The 16146-nt window shown below is 34.0% G+C and overlaps 1 protein-coding gene and 1 long non-coding RNA gene across 3 annotated transcripts in view; one reads left to right on the top strand and one right to left on the bottom strand.

Annotated features, from left to right (window-relative positions):
• LOC118967930 (uncharacterized) overlaps positions 1-16146 on the top strand; it is a 289452-nt gene that overhangs the window by 245547 nt on the left and 27759 nt on the right. The window lies entirely within an intron of this gene.
• The window catches only part of LOC108384220 (uncharacterized), a 59313-nt gene that overhangs the window by 12215 nt on the left and 30952 nt on the right, over positions 1-16146 (bottom strand). The window lies entirely within an intron of this gene.

Here is a 16146-nt window from a genome sequence, read left to right on the forward strand (position 1 = left end):
TCAAAGCATTTCCATTTTAGATTGTATGAGAGTGGTGTGACAAGCCAAAGGAAAAGACAGTTTGGGGAACAGACGTTGTTCCAGCTCCTCTCAGAACACCCCAGGAAGCCATGACTCATGCACTCAAATCTGATTCTGCCTAGTTCCGTATTCTGGTTTTTGAAAATGGCCTAGGTTAGAATTCAAGGGAGTAAAATGCAGGCTTTGCTGCTCTTCATTCTAGAACAATCCGTTGAAGAACAATTTTTTTTTATATTCCAACAGTGCATCCTGGTGAAACTAGGATTTTAAAGTGTCAATTGTTCATTTAAAAAGTATCCCTATGTCCCAGTTTGCCTGATAGGGTCGCTCCCAAGAGAAGCAGCCAATTCTGTGCTTGACTCTTGCCTCGTCAGCGTAGTGTGCATAATGCTCAGTAGTTTAACCCTCAATTTTCCATATTCTCTTATGACAAAGAAAAACGGCATTCCTTTGCAATTTGGGGCTCTCTCTGTGTGGGGTGGTGACCGGACCTACTCCGGCTCCTCCTTCCCACCCACTGTTCACCTTCCCGCTCACCTCTTGTTTCTCCCTCAGAGAGAAAATTGTGTCTTTTTCGTCTGCAATGTTTCTCTACTTGTCAACTTTTCTTTTTAAGAATGAATTCAAAAGAAATGAACAGGGGGAGCACAGAGGGTTTTTTTAAGGCATGGAAGCTATTACTCTATGTGATGCTGTAATGGTGGATATACACATCATCAAACATTTGTCAAACCCCATGTAACAGACAATACAAGGAGTGACCATGAGCTTCAGTTAATAGTAATAAGCCAGCGTTGACTCATCAATTTTAATGAATGTACTATGCCAATAGAAGATGTTAAAAATAGGGGGAGGTGGAGGGGTACAGGGGGTGTGTGGGGAACTCTGTATGTTTCACTGGTTTTGTTCTGTAATTTAAAACTGTTCCAGAAAATCTATTAATTTTTTTTAATCTATTAATTTTTAAAAAGTGAAATATACACCCCATGACTAAGCCATTCCACTTCTAGATATGAACCCAAGAGAAAGGAAAGCATATGACCTACGAAGACCTCAACGTGTACGTTCATAGCAGTTTCATTTCTAATACCTCATGCTGGAGACCATCAGTGGGTAAACAAATTGTGGAAAACTCATACATTGGAATACTATTTAGCAACAAAAGAAATGCACTATCAGATGAATCTCAGAATAATTGTGTGGAGTAAAAGATAGCAGATGAAATAAAGAGGACTTACAGAGATGAAGGCCCTTTGGTGGTGATGGGTATGTTCATTAGTTACACTGTTCTGATGGTTTTCTGAGCATGTGTGTATGTGTGTGTCAAAACTGATCAAACTGTCTACTTTATGTGCAGCTTACTGTATGTCAGTGATATCTCAGGAAAGATATAAAAAGATTCAGAGAACCTTACACTGTCCTCTGCTTTCCCTGCCTAGTCTTGCACTTCCCTATACACCCTTCTCTTCCCAGACCATAATGCCACTCCCTGAGATACTTATGGTTCAAAAAAGTGTTGTCTATCAGTGTTTTCCCAGTTCTGGCTTCAGCAAGTAGGGGTGGCAGACCACAGAGGAAAAAATCATCTTCTTTGTTTCTCAGCACTGGAGAGTTAGGTTGGAGAGTTTTCTTGTACTGCCTCTCAACTGTCATTGGTGTGTGTTGCTCGACCCTATGACTCTCTGTGAGGTGAGAGAAAGAGATGCCTGTCGTCTGCTGCCGCACTGAATTCCTCAGCCCATCGTGATGCTGCTCAGTTTAGAGCTCTGTGGAGAAAGTGAATCTACCGCTCAATGGGACACTCAAATGGAAGATACATTTCATCAAGTAGGTTTGTTTCTGCAGGAACATTTCTCACTATAATTCCTTATTATGTATCGCTAAGATGCCTACTGTCTGATCTTTTAGAGGTTAAGCAACAGAAAATGTTTAGGTTATCCATGGCAATAATTTGCATTGCCTTTTTGGAAAAAGCCAGAATACATCAGAATGAGTAAGATGAAGAGAAAATTTTAATCTTCTTACTTTATTATTTTTTATAAATTCTCTTCTCTGAAACAGTCTGTTTCTATTGACATTATCTGTGAGAAATAATTTGCAGAATAAAACACATGGAGCTTCATGTTAGCATTAATAATGACATAGTGGAGTATAATGAAGAACCCTCTCTAGGGGCAGGCTGCCTGGATTTAAAGAACAGCTGCCAGTCACCATCATGTTAATATCCTCTCTAGGTTTTAGCATCTTTATCTGAAAAAATAATAGAACATACCATAATAGTATTATATTTGTTGTGAGGATTAAATGAGATATATTGAGCAGAATTTCAGGCACACCATAGGCATAAACCTAATCTTGAATGTAATCATTATATATATTATCATAATGGCACATCCCATTTGGCTACTCATGCTTGAAAGACATAACAAAACTATTTCCTATGATAATGTACTGATTAGAGGCATTCATCTCTGTTCTACAAGTGCTAAGCAGTAAATAACAACTGTCATCATTTTCCAAGAACTTTAACTGAAATGTTAGCAAAAACTAAACAATACAATCATAAACTGAAGATTTATTGTGATCACACACATTCTTTTATGCAAGGTTCAATTTACACAATTGTAACCTAGCATTGTCCAAACTGAAAATGGTGATACATCCTGGGAAGGCTTCCTACTTATTAGAGACTGACTGCATAATCATCCAATTATTTCTCTAACAGATATACTGAGGACTTACCATATGCCATGCACTGTTCTACAAGCTGAAATGCAGCAAACACAAGATGTACAAAATTCTCTCATGAAATATATAATTCAGCAAGAAAGAGAGACAATAAAAAGTAATTATTTGACTACAATTGTAGTGAGCCATTGACTTACAGTTATAAAAGGGCAAATAATAAGGGATCCTAACCTGGGCTATGCGGGTGATGTAGTTAGAAAAGCCTATGCCTCACAGAATGTGATTTCAAAACCATTACCTCATCAAATCATATTTAAAATACTATTTTATGAATTTGATACTTACTTGCTTTGTGATTTTGGTTATGTTACCTATATACTCTACACTTAAATTTCTTTGTTTATGAAACATAAAAAATAATACTTATTTAAATGGTGTGATGATAGAAAAAAAAAAAGCCTGTAAGTTGCTAACCAGTACTAATTCTTGACCGTCTCCTTATGCACCAAAAATATAACTATTCTCTTGTGATCAGAGATACATTTAGATTTTAAATATTGGATGTTACTGTAATTCCTCTAAATTTCATAGCAATAAATATTTCTAGGTGGTTGTAGTTTATACTTTTCAGAATGATTAGAATAGAGATACAACACTTGTGTGTATATATGAGTACATGTATATGTGTGTATCTATGGGTGTGCCTGCCCGTGGGGAGTGGCTTCTGCTTTTCTGACTGTAGGAAAGGGTTCTAAAATGGAATCTTGTACAACTTTGGCAGTAGTAAGTGAAGTATTGAATAGTAATAAGTAGAAACTTGGTTGAACTGTTGAACGTGAAGACCTGGTTAGTCCTAAAATAAATATATGTTTATATATTTATATATTTATTCATGAGGTATCAGTCAAGTGTTACCCACGTACAAATATGGAGCCATTGTTACCCTAATGGGGGCAGAGAGCACATAATTCCAGGGCTGTTCTGAGTACCTGTGAGAGCAGCAATAAGATCCTGTCTTCACTTAAGGAATTCCATTAAAGGAATTTATTTATGCCTTTCCTCAGTGGAGAAGACGGCCTCAAGAGTTCTGTGGTTGTTGCTGTTTCAGCAATCACACCCCTGTAAGATTCTCAATTTATAGGAAAACTATTTTCCCTGAAACCAGCTTTTATGCTTAAAAGTATACCCAAGACTATCTTTTAGATTAGAAAGACTTATTATAATTCTTCTAATAATAAATAAACACTGGTTCAATGTAGTCAACTAGAACAAATAGTATTTGCTTAAAATAAAATTGGTAGTGTTGTGAGGACTAGGGAAATATGTTTTTTACAGGTGGATAGAATTGTTATTCACATCTTTCAGCATAATATATGGGGTTACATGAAGTTATATATATATATATATATATATATTATAATTACTAACTAGAAAAGCAGATAATCCAGTGTCTAGATCCTGTGCTTTTAAAAAGATATTTACAGTTTTTAATTACAACATTTTTTCATGGATTCTAAGGTGTGCCTACCCAGGCTGTTTTTTTTTTAATTTTATTGAACACTTTCAAATTTTCTTGACTTCCTTTGCCACACATATGGATCCTCAATTAATATTACTTTTTGTGCTTTTCCCTATTTCTAAATATAGCCAGACTTTTTGGGTTCCTTTCATATCTTGATTAAAAAGCTATGAGAAATAGAGACTATCCTGGTGACTAAGAGAAAAAACAAAAACATTTTTTTTGAAAAATGAAATCCATGTAGATTTTTTAAAAAGAGAAACAAATTTATTTTAAAATTATGTTTAATGGTCAAAATAATAAGCAGAACAGAAGTAGCAATTTTCAGAAAAAAATACTAAAATGGTGTGCTGTTATTTAATGTAGAAATTATAACATTGGATTGCTTATGTGGATACAAAATATATGAAACAAAAAATGGAGATGTGGGATGGTTATAGAGATATATAGAGAAAATATAAAAAGCAAGACCTAAATGTATGCTATCTACATAAAATGCACTTTAAATTTAAGGATTTAGAGAGGTTAAAATAAAAGTAGGAAAAGAGATACACTTATTTTGCAAAGAAAATAAGAGTTAGGCCATGTTAATATCAAATAAAGTAGATTTTAGGAAACAAATTGTATTCCCAATGATAAAGAAGGTTATTTGATGATAAAATATTAATCAGAAAGACAATACAATCATAAATGTTTATATATATAAATAAACAATATTCAAGATGTTAGGCAAAAAACTGACAAATTTAAAGGTGGAAATATAAAAATTCATAATAATAGTTGGATATATGCCCCTTTAATAATTGGTAGACTGACTAGACAAAACATCAGTAAGTATACAGAAAATTTCAGTGACATTATCAGCTACATTAGCCTACTTAATCTGTTTGCTATTTATATAACATTATGACCAAAAATAAAAATCCTATAGAAAGGAATAGACATTCTTTTAAAGGCACTTAGTCACCAGTATAGAACATGTAGTAGGCTTTAAAATAAGTCTCAACCCATTAAAAAAAAGAGAAATATTACAGAATATTTTTTTGATCACAGCTAGAAAGAATAAAATAAGAAATAGAAAATCTGACTACAGCTATTAAGGAAATTGAATATATAATTATAAACTTATTCAAAAAGAATTTGATCATATGCTACATCCATTTGTGATAAAAACACTTAGAAATTCTGAATAGATAAAGCAAGGATATCTTGTTTTCTCCACTTTTATTAACAATGAACAGTTGTCCTGACCAGTAAAAAACAAAAAAAAAGAAATAAGGGATATAAAAATTCATAAGAAATAGAATTACCACTATTTGATTATCTACATAGAGAATTCTAATAAATCCAATTAGAACCAAAAAGTGTATATAGTGACATTGCTAAATACAAGGTCAGTTTATGTAGTAGGTAGAATTCTAAGATGATCCCCAAATTCCCACCCATTGGTGTGTACAAACTTTTCTCTCCATCATTAAATGAAACCCTCATCTCAGTGCTGCTGAGAAGACATTTTGCAGATGTGATTAAGGTCCCAAATTAGTTGTGCTTAAGATAGATTATCTTAGTGGATCTGGTGAGCTCCTGAATGGGACAGGTCTCTTGCTGGTGGGAGAGATTCAAAGCATAAGAGTAATTTGACATGAGGGAGATTTTCCATTTTGAAAAAGGATAGGGCCACGTGGCAAGGAATGTGGACATCCTCTAAGAATTGAAACCATGTTTGGCTAAGAGCCAGCAAGAAACTGAATTATGCCAATGACCTAAATGAACTTGAAACAAATTCTTCTCTTGAGAATCCAGACAAGAACTTATACATAGCACCTTGATTTCAACCTTAGAAGACCCTGAAAAGAGGCATCAGCTATGCCATGCCTGGGCGTCCTATCAACAGAACTGAGAGAGAACAGATAGATGGCATTTTAAACCTCCAAGTCTGTAGTAATTTGTTACACAGCAACAGAAAACTAACAGTATAAAAAGTATATTGTGACCCTACATACTACAAGCAAATAATCAGATAATGAAATTAAGGGGAAAACATATTCCATTTTATAACAGCATCAACAAATAACTATTTGTTTTATAAAGTTAACAGAAGAGTTGCAATACCTCTAAACTTAGAAAAACATTGTTGAGAGAAACTAAAGAGAAAATAAATGGCACTATCTTTATGTTGTGTTCATGAAGTTTTAGGAATTAATATTAAGATGTAGATCCCCTCATTAGTCTATAGTTTCAATGGTCCCTTGATTATTTTTGGTAGAGTCGGGCAAATTTATCTTAAATTGACATGCTAAGCAAGGTCTGAGAGCAATCAAAAGAATAATGAAAAAACTTTATGGAGAATTCACACTGCCTGATTGCAAACTTAGTATAAAGCTCCTACTTAATGTGGCTTGGGCAAAAATATAAGCAAGTAGGTCAGTGAAGGGAAAAGAGGATCTGGAAACAGACTCATATGTGGATGTCTTTCAACAAAGACAATTTGATAGGGAAGTATAGTCTTTTCAACAAATAAGGCTGGATAACCTGTATAAACAAGGAAACAAATGAAATCTCCACTCTACCTCCACAGCAAATTAATTTGAAATGGATCATAGAGCTAAAGGTAAACATTGCAACTGTAGCATTTATTTAAAAAAATATACCAGATAATATATCTTTAGGACTTGAAATAGGCAAGACTTTTTCAGAGGGAACATAAAAAGTACCACCTGAAAAATGAAATATGATAAATAGGATTCCATCAAAACCAAATAGTCATCTTATTAAACACATCATTAAGAGAATGTATAAGCAGTACAGGCTGGGAGAAAATATTCTTATTACATGTTTTTGACAAAGGCCTTGTATTTATAATATATACATAATTTCTACAAACCAATAATAAAAAGGCAAACAAATCAACTTTAAAAATGGGCAAATGAACAAAGTTGCAGAAAAGAAGGTGTATGAATGGCTACGTAATCGTATAAAAATGTGTTCAAAACTATTAGTAATCAGTAAACTGCAAATTAGAATCAAAATGAGATAATACCACATGTGCTAATAAAATGACCAAAATTGGCTAAGGCTATATTTGATTTTGAGGAGGATGAAGAGGATCTGAAACATCACTGGTGGAGGTGTAAAATGGTGCAACTATTTTGAATAATATGTTGGCACTTTTCTTTAAAATTAAATATGTGTTCTTTAAAAATGAAATGTGTATTTATCCTATTACCCAGCAATACCAGCATTAAAAGCCGCTTTTTATTGTCCCAAAAATGAAAACAGCACAAATGTCCAATTAATGTGAAAGTAAAATAAATAAATTTTGATAGATTCAATCAATAGGATAATATTCAATGATGAATGAAAATATGTAAATAACAGGTTTATAAAAACTCCATTGCTGAATCACCAAAAAATAAATATTGTATAAATCATATAGATACCAATTTTATGATACCAATTTTATGAAGTTCAAATAAGTAAAATCATAAAATATAATAAGAATAACCACAGTGGTTGCATGAGTGGATGTTTACCGGAAGAAGCATGGGGAACCTTCTGAAGTAATGGAACTGATAATCTCTATTTTTATAAGATGTGGGTTACGTGGTTATAAGCATTTATAGATCTCACTAAAGTTCACACTTTAGATCTGTGCAGTTCATTGCATATGAATTATATTTTTACTAATACCATGATGCTGTTAGGGATTTTTAGAAGAGCTGAATGATTTACATCATTTTACTTTGTTGTCAAGTTATTTATAAACCTTTTCTTAAAGCCTACCTTAAAATTATGTACAGAAAAGCTTTGTCAGAATACTGTTACCTTCCACTTGTTTTAAAAGTGAGCTTGTGGACCACTAGCCCTTTCTTTGGAAGTTGGACACAATGAGGTAACTAGAAGAGCTTAAATGGTCCTACCACCAGCCTGTCTGGACAAGTTGTCTTGTAGTTATTTGAATCTGGCAGAGTAATTTTATTTATTGCCTCATTATTATTAATTAGGGCATGTGGGCCAATATGAATGAGCCCAATTCAGAGAGTCAGTTGCTATTTAAACATTTGCTACATCTCAATTTAATTTTTGGCAGAACTATGAGTATCAATACCTAACACAGTGATTGGCCATTTATGTATTTCTTTCACATCTGTTGTTTTACTTAGTGCTCGTAACAACTTTATGGAGTAGGTACTTTTATCTCCCTTGACATGATGTGAAATTGGGCAGTCACTGAGGTTAACAGACTTAAGAAAATGTTAAGTTATCATATATCAGAGTCAAGATTCAAAATCAGATCTTCTGTGTCCTTTCTTGGTGTTCCATCCAGTACACCAGCTCTGACAAGGCAGAGTAGATCTGACCAATCTAACAAGGTTATTTCTTGACTAATTTATAAAAGCAGAAAGAGAAATGAGAAAACCTCTGCTGCTGTAGGGTTGAGGTGGTTGCCATGGCTTAAATTATAGACTAACAATATTTGAAGAAACTTTTCAGTGATTTTTGCATAAAGTCTATACAAAATAAAATTGTTTAAACATCTGCTATCCATACTGGTTGTGTAAGACAGAGAGTAATTATGCTGAAGGTTGTGTACAATATATGATAGTTTTCACCTGCAGAGCCATGAGCTACCTTCACTTTCTTCATTTACAACCTTTACATAACAGCCATCCTATCACCTGCAAACATTTAAAAATAGATTTTCAAAGTAAACTTAGTGAAAGTGGCAGATACTTTCCCAGAATGTATGATTCACAGAAATTAGCAAATGTTCCAAAGTGATGATAGAGCAGAAAATGTCAGGTGATAATTAAATTAGTTATAAGATAATCATAATTGAACCTGTTGAGAGGAAAGGGCTGATAAAGGATCTCACCAAAATTTAGATCCAGCTTCTTCAGAGGGGATGTGGGACTAAGTGGTCAAAGTGAAAATTATTCAATCAATGGACAGTAAAAATAAAAAACTAGAATTTTTGTTATTTCAGTTTAAAACTGTGAAAGCTTCATGGAAATGGACATTTCTCAGCTTCCTGCAGGGTTAGATCATTTACATCCTTCCTCTCAATATCTTTTGCCAACTAACCATTTCAAAATTACAGCCAAATTAAAGACATTGCCTGCTATTTGTTGTGTATTAGAACTCACATCACCCCTTGGAGAGCTCTGAGCTCATTCAATGAGGCATAGCCCTTAATTTTATTTGCAGAGTTCCTGCTATTCAACTTTCTACAAATGAAATGAGATCATTCATTGTTTCCCCTGTAGGCTAATGGGACTTACATTGTTTGTCTACATTTAATATCCTAATATCTCTGTTTCATGGTCTAATGTTTAATAACGAATCAGTAATAGAATTGAATGTGCTGTAAAAAATATCCTTCAGTTTATTACTTTCCTAAAGCTCTAAGGAACCTTCGACCTCTTCTAGCTCAGAGTTGCAAACTTAGATGCTTACAGGAACCAGGCAGGTTGTAAATGTGTGAACTGAACTTGATGTAAAAACATAAAGCAGGTTGGATCTTATAGTAACCTGGAGAAAAATATTCCTTATGTTGAGGAATGAAAATTAGAATTCAGAAAAAAATATGTAAAACACACAAACTATCATGTGTCTATGGATGGAATTTGCCCTAACACTTCACCAGTTTTTCAATATGATCTTGCCTACTTCACTCATTTTGTAAATTATGAAATAACCAGTGAACAGAGTAACTAGAATTATTACCAGATTAATTCATGATCCCCAACACAATGCCTGAAAAACTCTACCAACAGTCTCTGGACTGGGGGGAACTGCACATGTCTTCATAATTACGACCTGAGAGGGGAAGGGAGAGCGCATGTTAGAGGAAGAGAAAGGCTGGCGCTGGATTAAGGTAGAGGAACAAACAGCAGAAATCAGAGTGCAGGGAATATTAATGAGCCAAATGAATACCTAACAGAAAGCGAATTAATTTATAAAGGTGATCAGGATAGCAGCTGTGGTTTAGATGATTCAACTAATTAAGTTAGAAATGTCAACTATATAAAGAGACCACACGGGCTAATAAGCACATGAGACAGACTGACAAATGTGACCTTTGTCTTTCTCTATCTTGGTTTTAAGCCTGAAGTCTTAGGCTTGATGGCAGGCATTTTCAAGCAACTAAACTGCAAACAAAACTGGCAGAGTATGTATCTAAATGCTGCCTGTGACTTCAGTATTAATTGGAGTATGTTTCTTTATGATTTATGGTTTGGGAAAGAATCACAAGGTGCTTGTATAAATTATCACATTATTATTCTACATTATTGTAAGAGTGAAAATTATTTGGGGACCCAAGGGAAATCACATCATTTATATCAATTTTCTATTTCCTAGGAAGAAGGAGAGGTGGCAAAACCAAGCATGCTCGTTGGTGCGAGCAAGTTTTGAAAAAAAAGAAACCCCAAAAACAGTGATTCTGGGAATTCAGTACATGTTTATACTCACAGAATTATTTTATATATATGTTAGCTCTTCTGATGTGAAATTATACCAATTCCTGGTATTTGATAAAAAGGAATAAAAACTAATAAGTTATTCCAGATAGTGTCATTTTCAGGGTCTATATTTTACTAGAGCTGTAGGAAACTAATTTTTTTTAACATAGATTCAATATTCCCTTTGCTGCTTTAAAAATAATTCATTCTTCTGGTCAATATAGTGCTTCAGCAATTAAAAACATGTGACACATTTTGAACAGGCGACATTTGACCAGAGTTTTCAAATTTGTCATTTTTTAACTCTAGTAGGAGATGTTCTGAAAAACATTTCTAGTTGTCCTATAAAAATAATTTTACTGAATAAAAAGGCAGGTTAAGAAAAGCTTTTATATCTGACATTCTAAAAAGAAGCTTTTTGGAGAAGACTCATTGTGTATGAATTGAAGAGACTTAATTAAAATTAGAAGCTCCTTAGTATAAAATTGAAGAAAATGAATGAAGGAATTTATAAAAGCTGGGTGAAAGGGTTCAGGATGAGATGTATTATTTAAATGATTCAACTAGTTAAGGAAGAATTGTTTCAGAGGAAGAGAATGTTTCAGATGAGGAAACAGTTCAGATTGAAGGAACTAGGTGGAGCTGAAGTCATAAATCATAATTGCCAATGCCCTCTTCAGACAGTGGTTCAGAAGGACAAAGGCAATCAGTCTGTTTCAGATGTTAAGTGCCAGGGAGATGAGCTACAAGATTTTATATATATATATATATGTAACAGGGAGAAAAACAACTTTAAAGTATTTAGTGTCTACATTTTAATATTTGAAAAGCTGAAAACTATTTTAAATAAGCAATGTAACCTGGAGAAAACCGACACTTAGAGAAATTCTGATATCAGATGCTCCATTGCAACTTAGACTTACTGATGTTTTGATTTCAGATCATATTTAGATGCCAAAGATAATCTTGAAGTACAACTTAACCTGGTGGATTAATTCTTTAATCTGCCAATCCAAGTTCTCTCTGTTGTTCTCAAATTGAACAAACTTATCTGATGAAGTAGCGCACTAAAGAATGTCTTATCGAGTCAAATATACTTCAAAAGCACTTTTCCATCCAACTTCTCCCTGAACATTTCCCTTGGTGAAAGTAATATTTTCACTACTGAGAAAATAATCAGATTCTAAATTATGATATTAATAGATAATAACATTTCTGTAACATATTTATATGTTAAAATACTATGTTTATGTCAAATGACTTCTTAATTGTTAACATAAGAGAAGAAAACACATTTTTAAGAGGATGGGGGAAATTTGGTTGTTCTGAAACATCATAGCCCAGTTTAAAAATAGCAGAAGAAATGGGGTCAGTGACTTGACACAAGTCATTTTTAAAACACTTTCCAAGTATATTGTTTTGTAGTCTGTATTTTAAAATTATTATAAATATATGGATAAATTTACAGTGGATGTAAGCTCCTAGAAGTCAGATTTTGTGTCACATTTCCCACAGAAGACCTGTTTCCAGCATAGTGCCTCATAGCTAGAATGTGTCCTAAAATATGTTCTAAATAAAGTAATAATTATGTTTTATAAAAAAAATGAATTTTGTATCAATACTTGTATGATTTTATAAACCAATTTTCACATTCTATTATCTTAATTAGCTGAAGATGTATAAACATGGTACACACAGTAATTAGCTGGCTTTTCTAGGGAATTCCCTAAAATTTCAGTATAGTTCAAGTGACAGATACATCATACTTGGTGAAGGTGATTTAATTTTTATAATCCCTGAGGAAAAGTTAAATAAAAAATGGATATTCTTGGTCTCTTCAGTTTCTCCATAATAATTTAAAATGCCATGTTCATAATTCGATCACATACCTCCTTGAGTGATACCTGATTATAATGGCAGTGTCTGCTTTATGTTCTGAGAGAAGATTTGGTTTCTTCCACATTTAATGGGACAAATTGTTTCTCTGTGATAGTAACATCAAGAAAAAAAATCCCAACATGTATTAATAAAGTCCCACTCGAGCATCTCTGGGGCCACAACAGGACCTCAAAACTCTTCCTTTAGACTTTTGCAATATGATTGGAAAAGCAAGACATAGGAATTTACATTGTTAATGAAAATACTGGGCTATACAAACAACACACAGAAGAAGAAATCAGATGTAGCAAATATGGCTCCTTAATCTGGATGGATTTTCAGTTTTTAATTTCGATTAAATTCTGTTTTTTAACTTAAATGGATTTTCCGGTAGAAACAACTTATTCCTTCCATAATACTGGGATGGAATCTAATATTTGTTCTTTGATTTTTCAATAGACTTCAATGGTCTTCAGAATATTTTAGGCAGGAAAAAAATGTTTGAAGGCAATAAAAGCCTACTTAGCCCAAGATAAAGAGGTTTATTGTAAAAATGCATTTTTTTTTTAATTTAAAGAAACCAGAACAACTAGGTTTAAGCAAGACTGGAAAACATGAATCTCCAGGAAGTTCAGCTCTTAAGAGTTCACAGACCTTTACAATAATGATCTACCATTACCTCAGCTAGCAATTTATTAGGTTTCATTGTATCTTAGTTCAAATTCTCAAAAGGGAATCTGATTAATTCAGGTTAGTTTATGGATTGTTTCCTCTGGGGTTCTATGGCGAGTCCTGGCTCAATCAGCCTTGTCAGGGGAATCACATTGCTAATTAAGAAGAAGAAGAAGAAACAAGATCTTTTGGCAGTAGAGATATTTGCAGTGCTTGTACATGTTTATTTATATGTAAATGTATAATAGAAAACAGACATGGATAATAATAAAATGCGATTGTCTTACTCTAGGAAAGTGTACTGACGGGCAGATTGTTGACAGTTCTTACCCCTGTGTATTCAACAGTCATGTATGGTGACCAAGCTACACAGTTGCTTAAGTCAAAACCCAGGTGTCGTCCTTGACTGGCCCCTTCAACTTACCCCACATATCCCATCACCAAATCATAACTCTTCTATATCCTAAAAAAATACTATATTGAAATCATCTATCCCTGAGTGAAACTTTGCCATTATATTATAAATTCTATGGAGGAATGATTGTGTTCAGCATTTTCATATTTGTATCTTTAGTACCTAGCTCAGTGGCACAGAACCCTGACTGATGTATTCATTGTAGTTTTGTGGGACCCTATAGCAGGGGTGTCAGGTAAACTGCCCACAGAACTCTGAGCTCATAACCATGTGTTGTCTACGTTGCTAAGCTTGTGATAATATTGTTATATAGTAGTACATAACAAATATCTATAGCCAATTTTTCTTCTTTCTGCATTAAATTTTTTTAAATAGTTAAAGGTCTCATCATAAATTCCGAATCTATGGTTTTATTTTCTACCAAAATCTACTATTTAGTATTTAGAAACAATTTAGTATTAACCTGGCAAGGAATCCAAAAATGGTGGAATGAGTTAGTAAGGAGAGGAACAGCTGTGGGCAAATACCTAATATTTTTCTTTCAGTTTCTCCTCCCTGTGCCCCCTTCACAGTCTGGGACTGACATTGTAGGCCGTGACCCCAAATTGTTTCAGTTCAAAACATGTGTTGTTTTAGTTAGGAATCATAATGGAATCTTTGGTTTCTGAGTCATACCTCTGCACTTCTTAATCTCTCCTATAAAATGCCGTGGAAGTACCAGATGCCCTGTTTTGTCTCAAGTTCAGATCAATCTACCGTAAGTGTTGCCCTATTCTAGGAACAGAAGGAACATTCTATTCCTATTCAGAAACTGGTAGACAGAATGATTCCCAATCTGTAAAGTTTATATTTGATGTAACAGAGATGATTAGAAATTGTCATTTCTTCTTCCTGGTTCCAGGAACCATGCTATTCTGATACATTTAAGAAATCTTGAGACCAGGAAGACACCCTTTCTAAACAACTGGCTTAAGGGAATATGTGGGAAAATGAGTTTTGCCACTCAAGTACTCAGAAGAAATTACAAAATGACATAAAAGATGTTGACCTAATGGTAGAGGAGTAGCATTTCTAGATCCATGTAAGAAGCCCTCCTTGTTACTCATTCATGACTGCTGTGTCTGAGCACAAACTTCGGAGGCTGTGTGTGTTGGTGTTGGCCTCTCCTGTAAGGAGACAATGATCTTCTAGATATCCCAGTTCCTGCTCTCCCTCTGCTCCTGGACTTACCTAAGTCTATATTTGTATCCAGTTTCCAGGAGTGCCAGGAACCCCTCTGTTTGCTCTAGAATAAGACTGAGCCTTTGAGGCATCATTACCAAAGGCCTTGAGCTTTGTGATGGGCTGTCTCTAAAAATAAAGGACTCAGGACACGTATGGGAGCGTTCAGCTGTTAATGACAAGACATTTGAGTAATTGGAAACTGATCAGAATGGAATAATTCTCTATTCAGAGTAAGTCTAGACTGCCCTAGATGCAAAGGCCGAGGACATATACTTTACACTAGGAATTCTAGTATAGCAAGAGACATTGAGTGGATACTAAGATTTCAGTATGTGCACATATAAACAATTCTGTTTTTACACGTTACACTGAACATAGAAGTCAGAATTGTTTTGCCTGAAGTTGTACACATGATTCTTGCAGATATAACCATGCTTTTAACTGTGACAGAGATATTAGATGGTGGCTAAATAAAATACTTACATGGGCTTCAGAAATTGCTGATATTTTTCTTTTCACATCTCATAAAGTAGACAATAGAGTCGATTCTCTATCAGAATCAAAATATCAACACCTAACAGTGGCACTTTGAAGATCATGGAATTGTCATCTGTTGGAATGATACCACCTTGAAAATGAAATAAACTGCATCAAATCCTACATCAAGTTAATACTTGTGCAGCCATGCAGGATAAGTTATGAAAGACTATGAAACAAAGTGTATACATATGTCTATTAGAATACATACTGGAAGCAAGAAGTTAGACAGAAAATCTTTAAACTCAATTCAGTAGCTTTATTTTTAATATTATGTCTATTTCATTATTTTGGGTTAATATACAAAGAATACTTAAGTATGTTTACTTTTTCAGAAATGAGTATTTTTACTACAAGTAAAAAACAGTACAGTTACTGAAAATATTAAAGTTGAGTAGAAGGACCATTGTGTTAGAACCAAGTGGAAATATCAACCTAAAGCGCACATTTAAAGAAAACCAAGCATTTGTGTTGTATCTCTGTACACTGAAATGCTCTAGGGGCATTGTTCTCCCAACTATATGAACCTAATATGCAATCTCAGCTCCTCAGTTATGATTCCAATACTATTCTCAAATAAAAGGTGCTTTTGAGCAATGGAAATTCTTTGTCTGGGTTGCGAAGAGAACCAGATAGGTCTAGGATATCTTAGTGTACCTCAAGGAAGTAAGCTTTCGCCGATTCATTGCTATCAAGAGGACACAGGAGTCCTATAAAGAAGTTACCAC

Source organism: Manis javanica, chromosome 7 (assembly GCF_040802235.1).
Source record: "Manis javanica isolate MJ-LG chromosome 7, MJ_LKY, whole genome shotgun sequence".
In the NCBI taxonomy this organism is placed as follows: domain Eukaryota; kingdom Metazoa; phylum Chordata; class Mammalia; order Pholidota; family Manidae; genus Manis; species Manis javanica.